Below are 23,363 nucleotides of genomic sequence, written 5' to 3'. Positions count from 1 at the left end.
CTACCACACAAAACGCAAGAGCACCAGGGGGTGCAAGAAGGCTTTCTAACAACAACAACGTGGAGGGGGGGGGAGAGAGAGAGAGAGAGAGAAAGAAGAGAGAGAAAAAAGGGGGGGTGAAGGCAAGAGAATAAGAGGAGGGGGAAAGAAAGCTAGAGATGGTGATGGTGGAGGAGGTGGTGGTGGAGGAGATGGTGTTGATGAAGAAGATGAGAGAAGAGGAAGATGGTTACAAACTTGAGTCCTCTGGGGATTTAATTTCTGAGGCACTCCCCGGCTTCCTGAGGCTGGGAGAGCTCAAAAAAAATTGGGAAAAAAAAAAGCGCGACCTGGAGAGGTTTCCCAATTCTAAGCTGTTGCTTGTAAACTCCAACCCTCGTTAAGTCTTGGAGATGCTGAGAGAAAGCCCCTTCTCTACGCTGCTGGGTCACCAGAGCCTTTGCCACCAGACCTGACAAGTTCTAATAAAATCTGTACCACCGGGCTTGAGCGCCTCCAGAGATGCGCCTTGTTGTCTGTCCCCTAAGCTGATCCCTGAGACGCGTCCATCTAGAAGAGGCTTAGTCTTTTTCCTTCTTCTTCTTTTTTTTCCCCTTCCCCTGAGCAGCGTGAAAGAACACAAATGGAACTGGAGGTTGCAAAGTGTATCTTAAAAGAAAAAAAATAATAATAAAAAGGAAAGCTCAGATCTACCACGTGGTTGATTTTAATCCCCCTCCCTCCTCTTTTAGCTTGCGTTTGAGGGTGAGGGGAGAAAAAGGACTCAAATTGTCCATTTCTAGCACGTATTTTGAAGTCTTCTCCCGGAAATAAAGACTCTTTGTCGTTTGATTTCTTCTCCTAGCATGTGTGTGCGTGCGCGTGCGTGTGTATGTATATACATGTATGTGTGCGTGTGTGTAATATATACTCAACAGAGACACACAAAAGGAGAAAGCTTGAAGCACACAGGAGTAAATGCTTCTGCTTCCTTAGAAAGGTCTGTGCAGTGTTTTGACTACCACAGGATCCTACTTTAAAATTAAAATTAAAAATAAAACTTTGGTGCCATCTTCCCCCTCCCTTCCCTCTCCTTGTCTGCACTTCTCTGGCTGACTATAATAGGCGCAAGCTATGGAAAGTGACAATCAAGATTGCCAATGATAAGGTGTCATCACCTTGAAGACAAAAGAGAGAGAGGGGAAAAAATGAAGATATTACAACCATGGATCTTTATTTTTCCAGGAAATCATTCTGAACCCTTCCTGCAAATAATATGTGTGCGTAGGATTCTCTCTCTCTCTCCTCCCCCCCTTCTAGTTGCATCTTTCATGCCAAATTTAATACCTTTCAGATTTTAATCTAGTACTGGGGTTGGGGAGAGAAGGGTAGAAGGGAGATGAAGTTAACATTGCAAAAAAAAAAAATCAATAAACACTGTAGTGAAGAGGAAAGCAATTTGAAATGGAAGACATGACACTCCTGATATTTCTCTGTTTCTCTAGTCCTTCAACTAGTCTCTCTGGAGTAAAGAGGGGGTAGGACTTTAAAAGATGGGGGAGAGAATCCTTTCCATAGAATGAGAAACCTTCTGTGGAAAAAAAAAAAGCTGAGTTTTTTATTTTAAATATGTGGATTTAATTAAGATAGAGAAACAATTCAACTCAAGTTTTAAAGAAGAGTTGAGTCTAAGGAGCTACAGAATAAACCCAAAATTGGAAAGACGGAAGAAACATTCATCAATTAAGTAAAAATGAGAACGCATATCTGTCTCTAATTTTCCATCATGTCCTCAATGTTGTTCTCCTTTCCTAAATTATGATGATTAATAATGAGTAAAACCTAGTCCTTCTAAAATTGTCAGGATTTATGTGATCTTGAATGAGATCAATGGCTTCCAGTGTTTCATATTATATTATTACAATAATGGGGGAAATTGTTTTTGCACACTTTGGAAACTAATACATCTATCAACCTATGCAGATGCTTCTCATCGCCCCAATTTTGACTTTGTCATCAGAGGTAATAATTCTTCTAACAAGGTGACACGCCAGAAGTAAAGTACAATGGCCTTTTTCTTTGTGGGAAAAGGCAAATCCAATCAGAATTGCATCACTCTTCAGCTATAGTGTTAAACAAGATAAATTCCACTGAATTTAGGGAAGATCTACATATCAACCTTTCATGGCAGTGCTGATGGTAATTGTATCACTGCCAATTTTGCATTTGTGCTTTTACGGTGCACTTGCTTCACTTCCAGTGTCTTAAATCCAGTGGTGGGATTCAGCCGGTTTTCTCCGGATCTCACAAACTGGTAGCGGTGACTACGGGAGGCTCCGCCCACCCGCCCAGTTGTAATGCGTGACTACTGCGCAGGCGCAGAAGTCCGTGTGCATGCACAGAGGTGGCGCGGGTGAGCACGCTCACATTTGAGGACCGGTAGGGAAGGTAAGTGAATCCCACATCTTTACTAAGTCCCTTCTCTCATTCATTGCAGCTCGGTAAGGAGCCCAGATAGTGTATCTGGCAACCGTGAGGAGCTGCCATGTCAACATCTTGGGCCACTCTAGTTGGTACACCATTGCTACTTCTTCTGGGTTTTTTTTTTAAGTTTCTTTTCATCCTGTAACCAACTATTGGATAAGTATTCCCGTACTTGATGTCAGTTTTCCCCAATGTAATCAGTTTCTTTGTTTTGTGCATGTTCTTGTTCGTGTGCATGAAATGCCAATATGTTCCAGTGTCCAATTAGCATGCCAACTCCTTTTTTTCTCCATCAAATGTCATTTTGTGGTCACTCCCCATCTACTTCTCTCTGTTTATACATGCATATATACATAATACTGAGAGACAGAGACAAAGATAGAGACATATACTTCTATATTTAATACACAAGTATCCAATGAGGCTGGGAAACGAATTCTTAACACCAGCCATCTCGGCAACCCACTGCCCTTCTCAACATCACCACTTTGAATCCTCTGCTTTCCAAGCAGGCAGATCACTAACTGTATAATTTCTATGTGCTCAAAAGTGTTTACAAGAGAGGCCCGCAGACTTCCTGCCCTCTTCTTCTCTCATGGCATTGCTGTTAGTTAGAACTGGAATGTAAGAAAATCAAGGTCCTTCTGTGATGGGTCCTTAGTTTGGGCAGCACCAGCTATTTGCCAGCCGCAGTTTGGTAGCGTTTCCTTGTGTGTATCTGGAAAGGACAGCTTTGAATGGTTATCATATCAAACCCAAATGAATTTTAAGAGGCTAAAGATGGACTGGTACTCCATGGGCAGTAAGGAAAGCCACCAGCCACTCACTTATTAGTATAGTACCATAAATTAAGGGTGGGTAGGAAGGGTGGAAGACCATATTGGAAGGAATATCACTTAACTGCTATGTATTTTGTGTCCCCTGGCCTCATTCTCCATGATTATGTATTGCTTTACGAGCCAGGATGGTGCAATGGTTAGAACACAGTATTGCAGGCTAACTCTGCTGACTGCCAGCAGTTCAGCAGCACGATTCACTCACTGGTTCAGGGTTGACTCAGCTTTCTATCCTTCCGAGGTCGGTAAAATTGTTGGGGGCAATAGGCTGACTCTGTAAACCGCTTAGGGTGGGCTGTAAAGCACTGTGAAGCGGTATATAAGTCTAAGTACTATTGCTATTGCTTTCCCAGTTTATACAGCAGTGAGCAACTGCCGTACGGGGAAACCCTGACCATGTTTTGTGCCACAGCCCAAACATTAGTTTCGCTTACCTTACATTTTTATTCATGCTAAGGGATTCCTCCTAGTACACCACACAGAAAGCAGTGGAAGGAGGGCACTGTGGGCCTGCAGGTGGGATATTGAGTTGGCAAGATAGCACAGGAGACGGTCATATTATCTTTTCCGTTCTTTCCCTGGCAGATACATCACACTGAGCACATCAGGGACTCAGCGTAATCCTGAGCTTCTCTTTTGCTCATGAGGAAGGTGAGGATTGCAGTAGGTTATTCTAACAAGTATCATGTGGTCAGCTTAGAGGTTGCCTTAACAAATATCAGGATTTAGACTGGCAACCTTTCTTTTTGTCCATAAATATAGCAATTTGAAGTTCAGCAATCCTCACTTAACACCATGCTGGACAGTCCCGTGAGTTGCCAGATATGGGGGTGGGGGTATTGCTGGACAATTCTGCAGCTGAGAAATGATGGGTCTGTTGGAATTTTAACAGTTGACCCAACATTTTCTGACAAAGCAATGAAAACAGACCCACAATGTGAGTTCCTTCACAATCTGCCATGACACCACAGACCAGAAGGCCAACATGGTGCAGTCAATTCCAGTCAACTGCACACTGCAGGCACCAACGTTCCAACCCCAAAAAGCTTGATTTCATTTTTCACCACTAAGGTTGCAAATCTCATAAGATAACATTATGGTGTACTGGTGGCTAATGGGCATCTTACCATGCTGATTTCCCCGAGGCAATGTCATCCTGACCCTTTCAACAAGAGTGGTCTCTGTGAGAGCTTAATAGGAGAATTGTCTTTCTATACACGGAAACATAATTTCCATATTGGTCTCCCATGCAGATACATCTACCAGTCTGCATAAGCAACATATTCCTGCTGAAAGCTTCAAACTCATGGAGTCTAGTTTATCATAAGAATACAGAAAATGTTGTTCCATGTGTAGGAGTATGGGTGACACTAGGACATAATCTACTGCATAGATGACACTGCGCTAGTTTTGTTTCTCTTCTTCCCCTGGATGGCATTGCATCTTTGCACAGTGGCAGTATCGTAGCCATTTAAGGAAGTTAATCAGAGGTGTGATTATTGCTAATTGAAAACTTTTTCCCAATATCCCGTCATGAAACATGAACAATAGTCTGCACTGACAGTTTTTGAAAGTTCGTTCTCTGATCACTGAGTTGCTTATATCCTTGTCCCGATTCCCTCTGTTGAAACTGAACTTAACTACTGGTAAATTGTGTTGTTGTGCACTAGGGTTGTGGTAGGATGACTGAGAGATACGGTATACCCACAGATACCCACAGAACAACTCCTGCCATTGTCTACAATTGAGAAGTAAAAGGCACTGATTGTACCACAATGTAGTGAATCGTGACAAAGGGTTGGGTTTCCAAAATATAATACCAGGTTGCATGGATCCCTTCTTTCCTACTACAGGTAGAATATAAATGACAAGGGATTGAGTATGTTCATGATGCAGGGGGTCTGATAGGCTCCTGTAGCCTCCTTCTGAGCATAGCACTTGGAAATAGTGAGTTGTAGATGTAGGCTTATCAAAAGATGCAGGGCAGTAGTGGGATTCAAATCCCGTTGCTACCGGTTCACTCGTGGGCGCGTGCTCTCATGCGCGCTCACATGTGATGCTTCCGCACATGCTTCTGCGAATGTGCAGAGACATCCAGGCGGGTGGGCACAGCCTCCCGCTGCCACTGTTACCGGATTGCCCGATCCGGGGCGAACCAATAGCAACCCACCACTGATGCAGGGCCTACAGAACTAATATAATTTCACATTTGTTGTTTGTTGGGGGAAACATGGAGGAACAGATAGTCCTACATGCAAAGTTTGGCGAAAGACTTGTACAAGTTAGCAAGCACAGACATGTAGGAAATCAAGTTAAATCAACACCAACCCAAAGTAATCAATGGCCTGTCACCGCTTGGCCCTCATAATATCCTTTAGCTTCAATAGCAATAACACTTAGACTTATATACCGTTCCATAGTGCTTTTCAGCACTCTCTGGGTGGTTCATCACTCTCAAGTCCTGGCTTTAAGTAATGCACACTACGACCCTTGTTCACTGATATCATGCAGCAGTATAGGTAGTCCTTGACTTACAACCACAACTGAGCCCAAAATTTATGTTGCTAAATGAAGTATTCGTTAAGTGAGTTTTGCCCAATTTTACGACCTTTCTTGTCATAGTTGTAAAGTGAATCACTGCAGTTGTTAAGTTACTAACATGGTTGTTAGGTGAAGCTGTCTTTTCCATTGACTTTGCTTGTCAGTCGATTGCAAAAGGGGATCACATGACCCTGGAACACTCTAACCATCATAAATACAAACCAGTTCCCAAGTATCCAAATTTTGATCACATGATTATGGGGATGGTGCAACGGTTGTAAGTGTGAAAAATGGTCATAAATTGCTTTTTTCAGTGCTGTTGTAATGTTGAAAGGTCACTAAACAAACTGTTGTAAGTTGAGGACTACTTGAATCTACATTGCCTCCTGCAGTGAATTTCCTGAATCCTTCTTAGGGAATTTGGTAATTTATCCAATCTTTAGCTTCCTGGAAACAGGATTGGCTGGCCACCTATGGACACCACTCATGTGGATACAGAAAACCCACTGCAGGCCAAATCTTATATGGGACATAAAGATTACAGGCAGTGGTGGGATTCAAATAATTTAACAACCAGTTCAGCCAGGGTCAGGTTGGCTGTCGTGGGAGACGTGGCCCATCCCCGTTCTCCAGCTCCACTGCATATAAGGGACGAGCCTCCCGCCAACCTGACCCTGGGTGCACTCCCCGCTATCAAAGTGGATCCTGGGTGCTGTGCTGCAATGGAGAAATGGGCAATGGAGCGCCCAGCACGAGGGAAGAAGAAGAAGCAGGGAGAAGAAAGAGGGAAAGCGGTTTTCTCCTTCTCTCATGCCGGCCGATCCGTTGCCCATTCCTCCATTGCAGTGCAGCGCAGCACAGCAACCAGGATCCATTTTGATAGCAAGGGGTGGGTAATTTAAAAACCGGTTCATCCGAACCGGTGCGAACTGGCTGAATCCCACCGCTGATTACAGGGCTATCCTCCTGCTTGTTCTAGCTGCTGCACTATAACAAAGAATGGTGTGATCTGAAGACTAATAGTGGGAAGCATAATGGTCCTGCAATGTGAAATATTGCAGCTGTGTTCCAGATGTCATGACGTAAGTGGTTGACAAAATCCATGGTTGTCCTCATGGTGGTGCATAGGTCACAGTTGTGCTTTCATGGGGCAAGCTCTTTGTGTGCCTGGTCCTTCAGCTGCTGCACAAAGACAGCCTTGCTGGAATGTTTAGAGGCAATCTCCTTAACAGTAGTACTTGTTTCTACTTGGAGGGGTGAAGGAGACACTCTACCGGTATGTTCTCAGTGCAAGACTTTTGTGCAGCACTACTAATTGGAAAGTCAGGGGCAATGTTGCAAGCAATGGGTGCTATGATAGAAAGAGAATCATATTAGATGGATGCTGGAGGAAGAGCAGATTGGCCATGACTGTGCTAATTTCCAGAAGCAAGCATGACTCTCCTTAGTTGATGGCCCTACTGCAGGAGGACAGTGGCAATAGTCATGGTTGCTATTCCAGATGCAGCACCTCACTTTGCTCACCGTATTGGATAGTACAGTGGAGAAACTCATCTTGCATTTGATCATCATACGGTTGTCTATGGAGATTCTCAGTCATCCGGGTCATGGTTGTCCCAAAGGTGCTTTTTTTCAAAAGGCAACTGGACTTTCTGATTTTTCTTTGAAGAAGTTTTGCTTCTCATCCAAGAAGCTTCTTCAGCGTCTTCAGAGCTTCTTCAGCTTGCTTCTTGAAAAAGCACCTTTGGGACTTCTGTATCTAAGTAATTTAATACCAACATAGGGACATTCTGGGCATTCTAATAAACATATTATAATCAATATCCTTCTGTTCTGCAGTAGTATTTTCCTTGTTCAAAAAAGCACCTTTGGGACTACCATACAGTTGGTTATCTAGTTCCCGCTCATTTTGGTACTGTACAGTGTCATCCAGCAACTGCTCCATCATATCATGGAAGTGGTAGTCTATAAGAATGCCATGGAAGGGAAGAGATGGAAAAGAACATTAGACAGATGATCAGGCAGCAAACCAGCCTTGAGCTGGAGGGACATGCTGTGGGTGCAGTAAAGCAGAAGACTTCTAGGTGCATTGATAACACAACTGCAGATTCCAGGTTGCTATCATCCTTCACCGTCGTGATCCTGGCGAGAGTTGATGGAACTTGTAATGAAACATAAAATGAATCACATGTTGCTCATCCCTGATGAATAGACATTATCAAATATGTATTTAGATAATTCCCACTGAAACCAAATAAATTGAGCAACAGTATTTAGTTCTGCAATCATATATTTATTTACATTAAAATAAATTCCAGTGGCATATGCTTCTGAAAAGATATGCAAAATATTTTATTGGTGGTTGGACATTATATACTAGCTGATGTACATCATATGCTGTATTTTTGGATCCCCTCCCTGTAACTGTCTTAAGGGAACACCAAATACATCCAATTTTTCCTCCCAGACAAATCCCTTTAATCCCTGCAGATTTCTTAGTAAACGTCTATGGAAATTCTCAGTCATCCATGTCATGGTTGTGCCAAAGGTGCTTGTTCAAAAGGCAACTCGACTTTGTTTTTCCTTGAAGATTATTTCGCTTCTCATCCAAGAAGAACTGAAGAAGCTTCTTGGATGAGAAGTGAAACATCTTCAAGGAAAAACAAAATCCAGTTGCCTTTTGAAAAAGCACCTCTGGGATTTTCTTAGTAAAGGTTTTCAGAAGTGGTTTGCTATTGCTTCCTTCCTAGGGCTAAGGGAAAAGGACTGGCCCAAGGTTACCCAGCTGGCTTTTGCCTAAGGTGAGACTAGAACTCAGAGTCTCCCAGTTTCTAGTCTGATGCCTTACCACTATATCAAACTACCTCTCCCATACTATATACCATAATTCTACAAGAATTAACTATTCTGCTCAGTACTATTTAAATAATCTGAAAAAAAAAACAAATGATGGAGGAGACAAACGGAAAACTGCCTATTTTAGAAAATCAATCGGGTGGGTGGGGGAGAGATCTGGAAAAATTTGTATTGATTCTCATAGTTCCATGCAGACAAGAGAAGCAGACACGACCTAAGATGCTGATAAAAGAACATTATTAGGGAAGAGGGGGTGGGGGATAGACTTTGCTGCTGCCAGGGTGTGCATGTGTTCTGGCAGCAATTTTCAATAAATCATCCCTTCTCATGAAAGGAACGCCAGGACTTTTCAGAAAGTCTTTGACATACCTTCAGCAGAAGAGCAGATAATGTGTCTCTTTGTCTTTTAATAATGAATCCTGACTCTTCCTGTCAGCTGGTTCTCCTGGAAAATAAGAACACTGGGCTGGTGCGAGATGGAAGCTTGGAACTTCAGTTATGGGAAACTCGACTCATCGCCTCCTTCTTTCCCTTTCTCTTTAAAGAGAAAATCAAAACTGATCTTCCCAGAGATTATTTTTTAGCTGACCTCATTTCCATAGAGATGGCCATAAGGATTTTGTCTTCCTGCTATCTTAGCTTGCATAATTATATACAGATTGTCTTAGGTAATGCATTACTTTTATCTCCAAAGATGGCCACAGAGCTCAAGGATAATAAAATACTGATTCATCCTTCCAAAATATCATAGTTCCGCGTGGCATAAATGTATGCCTCTTCATCCCTTCTGCCAACTAGAAGTCAGTAGACTTGGCACAAACACTTGGTGGTGCATCTTACTTAAGAAGCATTGACCTGATGTTCTGCAGATTGCAAATTTAACTTTCTTTAAGGGTTGCCCAAGGCACGTGCTCTGGTAAGCGCAAGGGAAATAGCCTTCTCTGTGATTGTACTCACCCTTGCTCCCAGAAAAAAATAGAGCTTCATTTACTTTTTGATTAATTTTGATAGGGTCTAAAACCTGTATTTTTGCCAAACTGAACTGATTAATCTGAAGGTGGCCCATGATTTTATTTAAGAATTTTAACTGTTGCTATTTTCCTACGTTTTTATTACAGTGGATTTTATCCTTTAAGTCATATTTTCCATTTGTTTCATTACTTATTTTGAGTCCTAAAAGGCAGCAAGAAGAAGAACAAATAGATACCAATAAGAAGAATATTAAAGATCTGGTAAAGACAAGAAATTTAAGCTGCCTGAAGCAATAAAAATAATGGGCAAGGAATGTTGGAAAAGAACTAGTTCCTTTAAGTCACATTTTCAGCATGTGTGTAGCTTAGTAGATAATCTATAGAAATTGGTTAAATAGCCATTTTTGCATAGTAGCAATTTTTCTTTTCACACATAGATTTTTAAAGGGATTTGGTTAACCAGTATCTGCTATAGGAAGGACAGCGAATGGCTGCTTATCTTATCTCTAGTATGTCTGGAGATGATCTGCCAACCAACTTGGACCCAAACTATTTAGTCCTTCAAAGGGCTTGCCAATACTTTGATTTAGGCCTAGAAGCAATAGATGAGTGCAGACATTGTGAGATCCAATCTAATGATTTCATGGAAAGTGCTTGCTAACATTTTTACGGAGGCAGTCTGGAACAACTGCAACTTCCAAAAAACACTTCAGAAATAGCCCCAGGAAGAGCATGTTGCAGTAATTAAATCTAGATGTAACTAAACAGTGTGCTACTTGGCTTCTTCAGAAGCAAGTATGTTGGTTTACCGGTCTAAACTGCCAAAGATTTTCCTGGATACTTTACCATCTGGCCAACCAGAGGCATGCCTGAATCTCAGAAAGCACCACTAATCTGTAGACACATTTTTTTTTCCAGTGTGAGCACTTCTCCATTACAATAGCTGTGACCTGCTTCTGTTATTGATCTAGAACCTCAGCAGCTTCATTAAAGTTAATTTTTTGAACAAGGAAAATAATACTACAGAACAGAAGAATATTGATTATAATATGTTTATTAGAATGCCCAGAATGTCCTTCCGTTGGTATTAAATTACTTAGATACAGAAGTCCCAAAGGTGCTTTATCAAGAGGCAATTGGGCTTTCTGGTTTTATCTTTGAAGACGTTTCACTTCTCATCCAAGAAGCTCCTTCAGCTCTGAAGAAGCTGAAGAAGCTTCTTGGGTGAGAAGTGAAACATCTTCAAAGAAAAATCAGAAAGTCCAGTTGCCTCTTGGAAAAGCAACTTTGGGACAACTATGACCTGGTTGTCTGAGACTCTCCATAGACATTTAGATTATTTATTAGATAAATTATATGAATTGATAACCAATATATAGCCAACATATCAGTATACTATCTTGAAAAAGACTGCAAGACACTATAGCTAAGGAATCCCACAAGACTCTCTAATTATCATGTGATTGCCATTTATACCTAAATGCAGTGGTGAAATCCAATTTTTTTTACTACTGGTTCTGTGGGCATGGCTTGGTGGGCGTGGCAGGGGAGGGATACTGCAAAATCTCCATTCCCTCCCCATTCCAGGGGAAGGATACTGGAAAATCCCCATTCCCTCCTCACTCCTGGGGGAAGGATATTGCAAAATCTCCATTCCCACCCCACTCTGGGGCTAGCCAGAGGTGGTATTTGCCGATTCTCCAAACTAGTCAAAATTTCCGCTGCCGGTTCTCCAAACTGCTCAAAATTTTCACTACCGGTTCTCTAGAACTTGTCAGAACCTGTTGGATTTCACCCCTGCCTAAATGCCCCAAACCTCTAACTTTCCAAAAAGAATCTATACCATATAAAATCAAAGGTGAACCTGCAAGTGGAAAGGAGAAATATCAGCTGATAGTGATGTCTGTCTATCTGTATATTTCTGTCTTCATCTCAAGGATGTACACAGATGTTCCAGTCCTATCTCAGGCAAATAGAAAATGTCATTTCCTCGTTCAAGTTGAAGTTATAGTTAACATGGGAACTAGTTTTCCAAACGGGCTCATTTAAAAGATGAACAAGCCTAAGTTCCTTATTAGAACCTTTGGGTCTTCTGAGTAGTCTGTAGCTCCTCTAGCATTTGCCAGGCAAATTATTTCACTCTCTTTAGATTCCAGAAACTGATTTCCTTAGTTAGGGAAAGAAGCTTCTTCAGCACATTTTAATATTGCAAACATCAGCTTAACCCTTCATCTCTTTGCCATTATTAAAGCAAGTGTCAAGGACCATCTGGGTCATACACATCATGTCATAATGTGGTTGGTTGCTTTGTGATGTTGTGGAAAATCAGGGTAGAAGGGTTCACACAAAATAATGCCCATCACAGGTCTGACATGACAAGTAGATTAGAAGATAGGTACAAGGAGCAAAATATGGAATTTGCAATCGGCCCAATCGTGGGTAGGGAATTAATGATGGAGAAATGATGAAATAACATTAGATGCAGATAACGGTCAACCACATCCATTATTAAGCACCAATCACACTTTTTATGTGTTTTTAAATTTTCTTTAACTTTAGTTACAGGTAGGCCTCAACTTACAACAGTTCGTTTAGTGACGATTCAAAGTTACAACGGCATTGAAAAAAGTGACTTATGGCCATTTTTCACATTTACCACCATTGCAGCATCCCTCATGGTCACCCGATCAAAATTTGGATGCTTGGAAACTGATTCATATTTATGACGGTTGCAGTGTCCCAGAATCATAGGATCAGCTTTTGTGACCTTCTGACAAGCAAAGTCAATGGGGAAGCCAGAGTCACTTAACAACTGGGTTACTAGCTTAACAACTGCAAGGATTCACTTAACAACTGTGGCAAGAAAGGTCATAAAATGGGGGCAAAGCTCACTTAACACATATCTCACTTTAGCCACATAAAGTTTGGGCTCAATTGTGGTCATAAATGAAGGACTACCTGTATTTTCATCTTTGCATTTTGTTCTGCTTTTTAGTCACTACTTTATAAATGATAAAATAATAAATTTTAAAAACCATAATTTATATCAAAACTTGTGAATCTTTATGTCCTTGGGTAAATGGGGTGCTTAAGTAATGACGTCGTGGCATCTGATGCAAATTTGTACAGGTGGGGCTGAGAATTCTGAGAGCTGTAATCTTATATATCTAGAGGGTTCCAGGTTGGGAAGGCTGGTGTCATTAAACACAGAGGTGAAATCCAGCAGGTTCTGACAGGTTCTGGAGAACCGGTAGTGGAAATTTTGAGTAGTTCGGAGAACTGGCAAATACCACCTCTGGCTGGCCTCAGAGTGGGGTGGGAATGGAGATTTTGCAATATTCTTCCCCCAGGAGTGGGGAGGGAATGGGGATTTTGCAATATCCTTCCCCCAGGAATGGGGAGGGAATGGGGATTTTGCAGTATCCTTCCCCTGCCACGCCCACCAAGCCACGCCCACCAAGCCACACCACACCCAAAGAACCGGTAGTAAAAAAATTTGGATTTCACCACTGATTAAACAGCGTTGTTTCCTGAATGTAAAGTGACATGTAGAAATAATGAGACTATCATCACTTCCATGTTCTCTTTGAAAACAAGTGGTGCCTGAAAAAAAATGGGTGCCTATTAAGGGTCAGAGATCTGGAAATGGGCAAGGTTTTCTTTTTCTGCATCTGAAAGAACATTCTTTTCATTGTAACCTTTCACGTTTCAGTGTGTCCATTTTGATTCCATTTCTCTTAGCCCTTACTCTCCCGAATTAGCTAGTAAACTGAATTCCTGGCAAGACTCTTTTGATTCAGGAAGTTCCTCCTTGGACTCTGCCAGAGGTCAACTGCCTACTTTGGCAAATTAACACTCATTCTCTTGCATCAGGAATGCAGGGATTGGAAACTCCAGGTTCACAAATGCCTCCCCAAGTTGTAAAGACAGTTGCTGGAGCTTTTCCAAAAGTTGAAAATTCTGACTTATAAAAGTGGGAAAGATTTTAAATACGGAATGGAACGGAACGGAACAGAATAAAAAATATAAAGGAAAACTAAAAGGCCACAACACATCTCTTCCAGCAACCAACACCCAGATAAGCAGGGATTAAAACCAGATAAATAATCAAGCATAAAACAATACTCTAGTCAAAGGAGAAACACCCTCACCAAAACTGGCAAGGCAAGCTACTGAATATAAACAGGGAGCAAACACTACACTCATGTTGTGACCTAGTTCGGTAATGAAATGTCTGCAAGCAAACAACCAAGCTCAGAGAACACAAGGACCCCACAGAATAGAATAGAATAGAATAGAATAGAATAGAATAGAATAGAATAGAATAGAATAGAATAGAATAGAATAGAATAGAATAGAATAGAATTTTTTATTGGCCAAGTGTGATTGGACACACAAGGAATTTGTCTTGGTGCATATGCTCTCAGTGTACATAAAATAAAAGATACATTCATCAAGAATCTTAAGGTACAACACTTAATGATAGTCATAGGTTACAAATAAGCAATCAGGAAACAATATCAATATAAATCGTAGGGATGCCAGCAACGTTATAGTCGTACAGTCATAAGAGGGAGGAGATGGATGATGGGAATGATGAGAAGATTAATAGTAGTGCAGACTTAGTAAATAGTTTGACAGTATTGAGGGAATTATTTGTTTAGCAGAGTGATGGCGTTCGGGAAAAAACTGTTCTTGTGTCTAGTTATATTTCATCTATATGTATAGGTATAGTATAGGTATACCAGGGATGAAATCCAGCAGGTTCTGACAGGTTCTGGAGAACCAGTAGCGGAAATTTTGAGTTGTTTGGAGAACCGGCAAATACCACCTCTGGCTGGCCTCAGAGTGGAATGGGAATGGAGATTTTGCAGTATCCTTCCCCTGCCACACCCACCAAGCCACACCCACAGAACTGGTAGTAAAAAAATTTGGATTTCACCACTGAGGTATACATATATATGTATGTACATATACACATAAAGAAGCGGGAGGTTAAAATTAATATATTACCTTTAATGTTTTATTAAATTGATTTAGATTTACATACACTTAAAATAAAACAATTCGATTCAAGCTGAATTACATTAGAGTAAATATAGTTTTTTCGTGGCCAACCTCATTTCCATCTTCTGCCCTAATTTTTGCAGTGCAGGCTCAGGTTTCTCATTCACAAACATAATTGCTTCATCAGGAAGACTTTTGAACATTTTCCTGCAGTTTACAAACCTCAGCAGAGCTGAACTGTCACGAGGAAGAGATTGAATCTTGTAAAGGATCTACCAGCCAAAGAAGGGATTTTGGATATGACAGCATAGCCATAAGCATCCTTCCTTTTTTTTTCTTGTATATGAAAGAGAATTGACTATGTTTGAAATGCATAACATCTGTGTTCATGGACATCTACTTTGGTATCTGCCAGATTCCTTATAAAGCAAACTGATAGATAGCTATGGTTTAAATTGCGCTTCTCCAAAGTGAATGCTAGCAGGCAAATTATGAAGCTCTTCGCCAGAGGGAAAAGGGAGTCAATGTTAGAAACTGGATCTAGCCCAATAACTCAAAGACATAGACTAGTTCTTTTCAGTAGTTTTATTGTTGATCTGTTGGTACTGGAGGTCACTGACCTTGTACCTTTCTCTTTCAGGTATACATCTGGAATCAACTGTGGAACATGTGGTTGGCCCTTTTGTACCCAGGAGGAGGGGTCAAGAGGTAAGGAGTGGTTACAGGGATTATGGGATATGTGGTTAGTTAACCCTTGAAGGACCGGGTGGTCAGGGAGAAGTAATAGTTAGGCATTTATCATGACAGTCAAAAAGAGTAAAATTGTGCTCTGTTGACCCCTGGAAGGTAACAGTAACAGTAACAGAGTTGGAAGGGACTTTGGAGGTCATCTAGTCCAACGCCCTGCTTACGCAGGAGACCTGTACTAGGGATTCGAACTGCCAACCTTGCCAAGGAGGCCTCAATGTTGCCCCATGGAAAAGAAGGTCTCTTCACATCCAACTGCAAAGATCCTGTTCATTGTCTTTCCAAAGAGTTCAACCTTGGCCTCTTCTTATTTTTCAGAATGGTTTGCTGGGTGTAGATAACACTTAATTTCCACACCTCAACGTTTTTTACACAAATGTGCTTCCTACAAACATTGTTTAACAACTGCAGCACACATTTTTTCAAGGCCACTAACTTTCCAAATAAGGCATAAAGGAACTAGAATTGAAAGCATAATTTTGAACATATAAAAAACGGTAACCAAATCAGAATAATCCCAAAACCATGTTCATTTTATATGAAATCAAAGTTATTTGGGCGAGAGAATGAAAGTGAAGGGCCAAGTGCATGTAGTTGTCCCTAAAATTAAACACCTTAACCCAAAGGTGGGTTTCAGCAGGTTCTGACCAGTTCTCAAGAACCGGGAGTGGAAATTTTGAGTAGTTTGGAGAACCAGCAAATACCACCTCTGACTGGCCCTGCCCCCATCTATTCTCTGTCTCCCAAGTCCCAGGTGATCGGGAAGAAATTTGGATTTTGCAGTAACCTTCCCCTGGGGTGGGGTGGGAATGAAGATTTAACAGCCTTGGTGGTGTAGCTAATTAAGCACTGTTACAATGCACCAGCTGCCTGCAATTACTGCAAGTTATAATCTCACCAGGCTCAAGGTTGACTCAGCCATCCATCCTTTCTAAGGTAGGTAAAATGAGGATCCAGTTTGTGGGGGCAATAAGCTGACTTTGTATAAATATACAAAAGTATGAAGGCTATTGCTTAACGCATTGTAAGCCGCCCTGAGTCTCCGGAGAAGGGCGGCATATAAATAAAAAACAAAAACAAAACAGTATCCTTCCCCTGCCACGCCCACCAAGCCATGCCCACCAAGTCATGTCACGCCCACCAAGCCACACCCACAGAACTGGTAGTAAAAAAGTTTGAAACCCACCACTGCCTTAATCCCTTACTTAACTCCCAGGTCCAATAGGGGAAAATCAGGTTTATGAAAGTCCAGCAGGCTGGCATCATCTGTGTCCTGGGGAGATGTAATAATATATGTTTCAGTCCAATATTGTGTATAAAATTACTACAACTACTGACGTATCATGACTTTTTTCCCCTTCGCTAAACCGGGGGTGGGCGTAGCCAGCGTGTGATACATCCGGCCTGCGGGCCGTGAGTTTGACATCCCTAATGTAGAGTAAAATTTACTTCCAAGGAACAGATTCGGGCTCAAGGTTGTCAAATATTGCTGAGCAGAAAGTTTTGGAAAATACATTTTGTGACAGTCTTTTCTACTTTTTGGCTACCCACATGCCATGGCTATCTGTCCCATCATCCTCCCAGCATAACATGACTATGTGGGCATGATGGGCTATACTCAACCATCCCTATAAATTTCAGGTCAGATAAAGTTGCATCAGAGCAAGAATGTTTTTAAGTGAGAAGGAAAAAAATACTTGGGGCAAAGTTCTTCCCAACATCCAAAAATCAGATCTGACTGTTGTCTGATTAATAGCCTGTCTGTGAACTGTCTACTTGTGGATTACTGATTTGGTAGATATACTCCTTACGGAAGAACTAGTAGTGGAAACAGATCAGGAGTCTTATCTAAATTTAAGTTGCTGAGTTCACTTCAGCATTGATCAACTAATGTTGAATTCTCAGATAAGATTCCTCTTCCCGTAGCCTTGTTCCCTGTCTCTGTATACTTTGGAGAAGAAGTAATCAGTGCTGGAGACTTTGGAGCCACACTGGTAGGACTGAAGAAAGAAACAGAGTCATGCATAATTCTCTCCTAGTCAGATGGACATTTTTAAACTTTGGACTTTTACACTTTGGCTGACACACATTCTTAACTGCAAAATGGGTCATTCTGTCCCATGTTTTAAAGTCTATTATTTCGGCTTTGAAAAGATCTTTTTCACTTTCTGGTCTACATCATTGTAGGAATCTACAGATAGATTTCTGAGTATTTAGCAATTAAATAGTGGGTTACTGAGTTCCAATGGTTTTATTTTAGCAATAGCATAAGGACAAACTCCAATGTTATATTGCTGAAACAAAGAAACTTTAAGGGAGAGGTGTGATAGGTCTGGATTTTGGTCTGAAAGGGATGGTGTCGTCAGTTGTGGTCCTGAAAACAATTCCTCGATTCAGAACAGTTTCGTTCTAAGTGCATATCACTTATGTGAAGCATTTGGCGGGGTGGGGGGCAAGGAGACAGAAAGAAAGAGAGACTGTGCTTTTTTAAAAAAAAGATCAAGAAGCCCAGAAATGTTCAGATTACAGAAAAGCCTGGTATCACCAGGAACTTCTCCAGAGTCTCCTCCAATGCTTCTTGCCTTTGAACTATGTATCCAGTATTTTTAAACTTTAGCTTTAGTGCTTTCAGCGAGCAGCCTGGCTTGTTCTCCCTGGGATCAAGTTATTCTCATCCGTTTTCTCCAGCAACACAATTGAAAAAAAAATATATATCAGAACTCTCTGATGCTTTTCATAGGATGCTACCAATCTTTCTCTTTTCTCTCCCAAGCTTCCTTTCTTCTCTTAATCTTCTTTGTATAAAACTCTGGTTCCCGCAACCGACGGAGTTTTCAAGGCATCCATGTGTTTGTCCCCTTGCACTGTGTCTCGCTCTTCATTCCTCCCAGTTTAAAAGCATTCTATTCATGTAGGCACAGCCACAATGCACAGCACTGGTCTCCGACTTCATCTTCATTTGCAAGAATGCTTTGAGCTTCAAAGCACACACACACACAAGCCTAAAAAAGGAAGGGAAGGCAAATGAAGTTTTGTTAGGCCCACTTGCAAAAAGGAAAAAAAATGTAAACAGGGGTAATAGTGTTGTTGGAAGAAATACCCAGGTCCAGTTCCAAGCCGGGAGAAAGGCACTGGAAATAAAATGGAGGCTGATTGGAAAGAAAGGTTCCCTTTATTGATGAAGCAGAACCACCAACCACATGTGATTCTGGGCAGCTGACAAATGGGAGTTGAGTGTGGGTGGGTTTTATACCTTCTTTGGGCTTTGTATCTGAGCTTCCTGTTCCTATGCAAGAACATGTCCTTTAATATTCTATTGGCTGCTGTCAGATTCCTATGGGATCATGGCTGGCTCTATAGGCAAAAGGAGAAATGCAAATCCTAGGTGCTTGTCTGAGCTAATTTTGTCAACCTTTTGTCTGTTGCTTATCCGAGTTTCTATCTTGACCCAGTGTTGGAAGAAATGTCCAGCTGGGTTCAGTTCCAAATGGGAAGAAAGACACTGGAAACATGGAGACTGCTTGGAAAGATGGTTTAATGGTGGACAGGACCACATGGTTTGAGGTCCGGGCAAAAAGAGCACACATGGGTGAGAGAGGGAGAGAGATTTATACCCTCTCTTGGGCCCCAGCTTGGAGCTTCCTGTTCCTGTCTAAGAAATGTACTCTGATTGGTTGTCAGACTCCCATGGGGCCATGCAAGGGTAACTTTGTAGGTTGTCTTTAGTCCCAGGCCTGGTTGAAACTTGCTGGGTGATGATGTAATGAAGGGGCTTTGGGCAATTCCTATTATGGCTTAATGGCTTTGTCCTGGTATGGATCTTGAGTGAGGGCTAATCCTATCATGTCATGAGGGCCATGTCTTTTGTTTTGTAGATAAGCTGGCCCAGCCTTTGTCTTGTAGATAGATTGGCACCAAAATATCTGCTGTTCGGGGGGGGGGAGGGCAGGGAGCTGCGGCTCTGAGTTTATGTCTTTAGAAACATGTTTCTCCTTTAGGGAAAATATAATATGCTCCCTTTTTAATATTTCCTAGAATATTTCATTTTTCTAGGAGAGGGGTGGGTGCTAACCTCCTACACCAGTCTTTCTGAATGGATTACCAAATGTGCATTTTTAAAAGCTGGCCTCCTCAGTTTCTGCTTGGGGCAGGGAAACTGGGGCTGGTTTCTGCCTCCCTTAAGTTTTTTTTAATTTCTCCTTTAGGGTAAATATTTTATCCTGCTTTTTTAATATTTCCCAAAATATTTCATTCTATGGGGGTGGGGGGCTTCCTACAGTATCATATAAAAGGGAATGTTGCAATAGATAACATTCTGGCAAATCGGTGCTTTGTAACTCCTAATATCTCTCACATTAACCATTTTGTGAAAGGGCAAACCCCTCTCCACATTTTAGAAGCCCCCAACAATCTCTACAAATTGCATGTGGGTTCACCAATCCCCTAATGGTTAGGGACCATTATATAGGTAAAAAGGTTTTTGTAGGAGGAGAAGTATTAGAACCTGGGGGAAAAGATAAAGGAGGGGTCAGCCTGGAATCCCTACATAGCCACAAGCGGACTCCACCCCTAGTTTTTGCCACTCCTTCTCCTACAGTTTTGTTGTACTGTTGTTTGATGAAAGGGGAAGAGACATGTGAAACAAATAGTCAGTTAAAGTTGAACTCATTTAATTCCCACCACTTTCAAGCAAAAGTTTTAAATACAAACTTTCTCTTGAAGGCATTGGGGCTTTTTTTTTTAAAAAAAAAATCCCTAACCTTAGCTGGATTGTTCTGTAACAGGCATTAGAGTTGCCTGTTACTACAGGCAACTCTAATGCTTACAGTAACAGACATATCTCAGCATCCTCATTATGGAATCATATTACTCTTGTTTCTTGTTAGCCAGTTGACACCCAAGTGTTTTTAATGAACCTCTGCAATTAACAGCCCATTAGGATGAATAAGCAAAGTTGGCACATCACTTAGTGACATTTCAGCTTTCCTGATGAGAGGATTCACCAAACCAGTAAGGCATTTATTCACATTTGGAGGGTTAACATGAAACTTAGAAATCTCTTTTGGTGATGTGAAAACTAAATGTAGGAGATGTTTCTATTATTGCAAACTTATTCTTTCTCAATCATTGTCTAGGTATATGGCTGGTTTGGAAACTAAACAGGTTCATCTTTGCTTAGTATTTGATGTGGTTTTATCTGAGAAGCTCAAGACTGTCGGTTAATTTGGAAAATTGAAACAGTACTCTGGAAGAAGGCAATGAGAAATCACATCATGCCAAGAAAACTGCTTTGATATAGATATAGATACACACATATATTTACTTTGAAAAAACAAGCAGTTTAGGACTAGTGGGCAAGAAGTAGATTTTAGTCAGGAAATCCCATCACATGTTTATCTAGATAAACTATGGTTTATATAGTTGAACTGTATAAACTATGGTTTGAAAACATAAAAACTGGATTCATACAACATCAGATCACATGTTGTTCTCTGAGGCATGTATAGATTGTGAAATCCAGATATAGCAATTGACCACACTTGACAGCTGATGCTTAGCTTTGAGGACTGGATCAGTGATGAAATCCAATTTTTTTTACTACCAATTCTGTGAGTGTGGCTTGGTGGGCCTGGTGGGCGTGGCTTGGTGGATGTGGCAAGGGAAGGATACTGCAAAATCTCCATTCCCACCGCACTCCAGGGGAAGGATACTGCAAAATCCCCATTCCCACTCCACTCTGGGGCCAGCCAGAGGTGGTATTTGCGCGGTTCTCCGAACTACTCAAAATTTCCACTACCGATTCTCCAGAACCTGTCAGAACCTGCTGGATTTCACCCCTGGACTGGGCATCCTCTTCCATCACTCTTGAGGACAACAAACCAGTCTAAAGGGCCAAAAGAAAATCATATCACATACTGCTTAATGCATCTCTATCTGATCATTATTTGCTGCTTTCTGTCATCTTTGCCCTTGTGTCCCCATGTTTAGAAAGGATTTTTCTTTGTGACTTTTTCTTACATATCTGAACTAGTGAATGTCATAAGAGAGGAGGACATAGGCACTCTCCAAAATACTTGGTTCCTTCAAGTTGAATCCGAAGTTAATCCAAACACTTGAATTAAACCCAATGCTCGGATAGAGAAGGCTACCAGATCTAGGCTGCAAAAATCCAGATGGCAGATGACACAGAAAATTCTTCATAGTTTTCGGCTTTCCTGGTGGTTCAGATTCCTTTTTCAACATCTGCTTAAATGTACAGATCACAATCAATGGCACTGAGTTATATTAATTGCTATTTCATGTGTCCCATGCCTTTCCCAGACATATATGACAAATACAGAAGAGCTAAAACATAGTTTTTAAATGGTTAAAACCTAATTTGAGGTGGCACAGTGGTTAGAATGCAATAATTGCAACCTAATTCTGCCCACAGCCTGAAGTTTGACGGGACTAAAGGTTGACTCAGCCTTCCATCCTTCCGAGGTCGGTAAAATGAGGACCCAGATTGTTGGAGCCAATATGCTGACTTTATAAACCGCTTAGAGAGGGCTGTAAAGCACCATGAAGTGGTATAAAGATCTAAGTGCTATTGCTAAAATTTAAGCATTTTAAATGGCTTTTAAACATAAGCAGAAATAGCAAGGGCAGCCAATTTAGAAATCCTGACTGAAGAGAAATGTACTGTAGTATCATATTATAAATAAGATAGCCGTCCTTATTTATGCTCATTTAGTAGTAATCTTTACATCTGAGTAGATGTTATAAATGTACACAATTAGAGTAGTAAGTACATATCTCAAGAAGCGAAATCATGTCTTGTATCCACATCCTGTTGCGTGTTGGTAGAGCAAAGAGGGAGAAATCTTTCTTGCCTCACTTAATTAACCTATGAAGACTGGGGCACACTTTAGTTTAGTATGCAATCATAGACTTGTTTCTGCAAGCACAGATCTGTCACAATGTAATGTCATGGAATTATCGGTTCCAATCCACCAATTCCTCGTAGATGCAGAGATTTCAGAGGGTGTTTTGAGCTCTTCTGCCACTGACTGCAGATTTCTGCTCTAAGGTCTGAAGCAGCCCACAGGACCCGTTTCAGCTTATGACAAGAATTCAGTTCATTTCAATTTAGCTTATTTTTTTCCTCAACCAATTAAGCAAAGGCCTTTCTTCTCTTTGTCTGCATCTGTGTGGATCTGAGAACATTAGTATTTAGAATTCTATATTCTTCATAGAATTCTTTATTGGCCAAGTGTGATTGGACAAACAAGGAATTTGTCTTTGGTGCATAAGCTCTCAGTGTACCTAAAAATGCATTCATCAAGAATCATATGATACAACTCTTAGTGATAGTCATAAGATACTAAATAAGGAATCAAAATCATACTAGGAAACAAAATAAAAGAATATAATCGTAAAGATACAAGCAACAAGGTTATAATTTATTTATTTATTTATTGGTTCAATTTATATGCCGCCCTTCTCCGGAGACTCAGGAGGGCTTACAATGCGTTAAGCAATAGCCTTCATACTTTTGTATATACCTGCTTAGTAGGGCTTTCGACCCCCCCAAGCGGTGTTCTTTTTTATACTAAGTCAGCTTATTATCCCCACAATCCGGGTCCTCATTTTTACCTACCTCAGAAGGATGGAAGGCTAAGTCAACCTTGAGCCTGGTGAGATTTGAACTTGCAGTAATTGCAGGCAGCTGGCAGCTAAGTGCTACTTAACAGCATTTTAGTCCACTGCGCTACCAAGGCTAGTTGTTAAGGAATAACCCTTGAGTAGCAAGGGTGTGCACATGAAAGCAATTGAGAGTAGTTATGAGTAAGCACAGTCACCAGACAAATACACTGAGTCGTGTTATAGTTTACATTCAGGAAAAATAAAGCACAGTATAAACAAATAAACAAAGTCTTCATACCAGTCATATTAATCATAC

At 41.1% G+C, this 23,363-nt stretch overlaps 1 non-coding gene across 1 annotated transcript; it reads left to right on the top strand.

The window, feature by feature from the left end:
• Positions 1–4,740: 4,740 nt before the first annotated feature.
• On the top strand, positions 4,741–4,885 carry LOC139313507 (U4 spliceosomal RNA). Its single transcript, XR_011600114.1, has one exon. It is a non-coding gene; the product is annotated as a U4 spliceosomal RNA (small nuclear RNA).
• The last annotated feature ends 18,478 nt before the right edge of the window (positions 4,886–23,363 follow it).

The sequence above is a fragment of the Pituophis catenifer genome, unplaced genomic scaffold (genome assembly GCF_029215685.1).
Source record: "Pituophis catenifer annectens isolate HBS135680 unplaced genomic scaffold, rPitCat1.0.hap2 SCAF_2, whole genome shotgun sequence".
NCBI classification, from domain to species: Eukaryota; Metazoa; Chordata; class Lepidosauria; order Squamata; family Colubridae; genus Pituophis; species Pituophis catenifer.
This window is presented reverse-complemented; position numbering and strand designations above follow the sequence as displayed.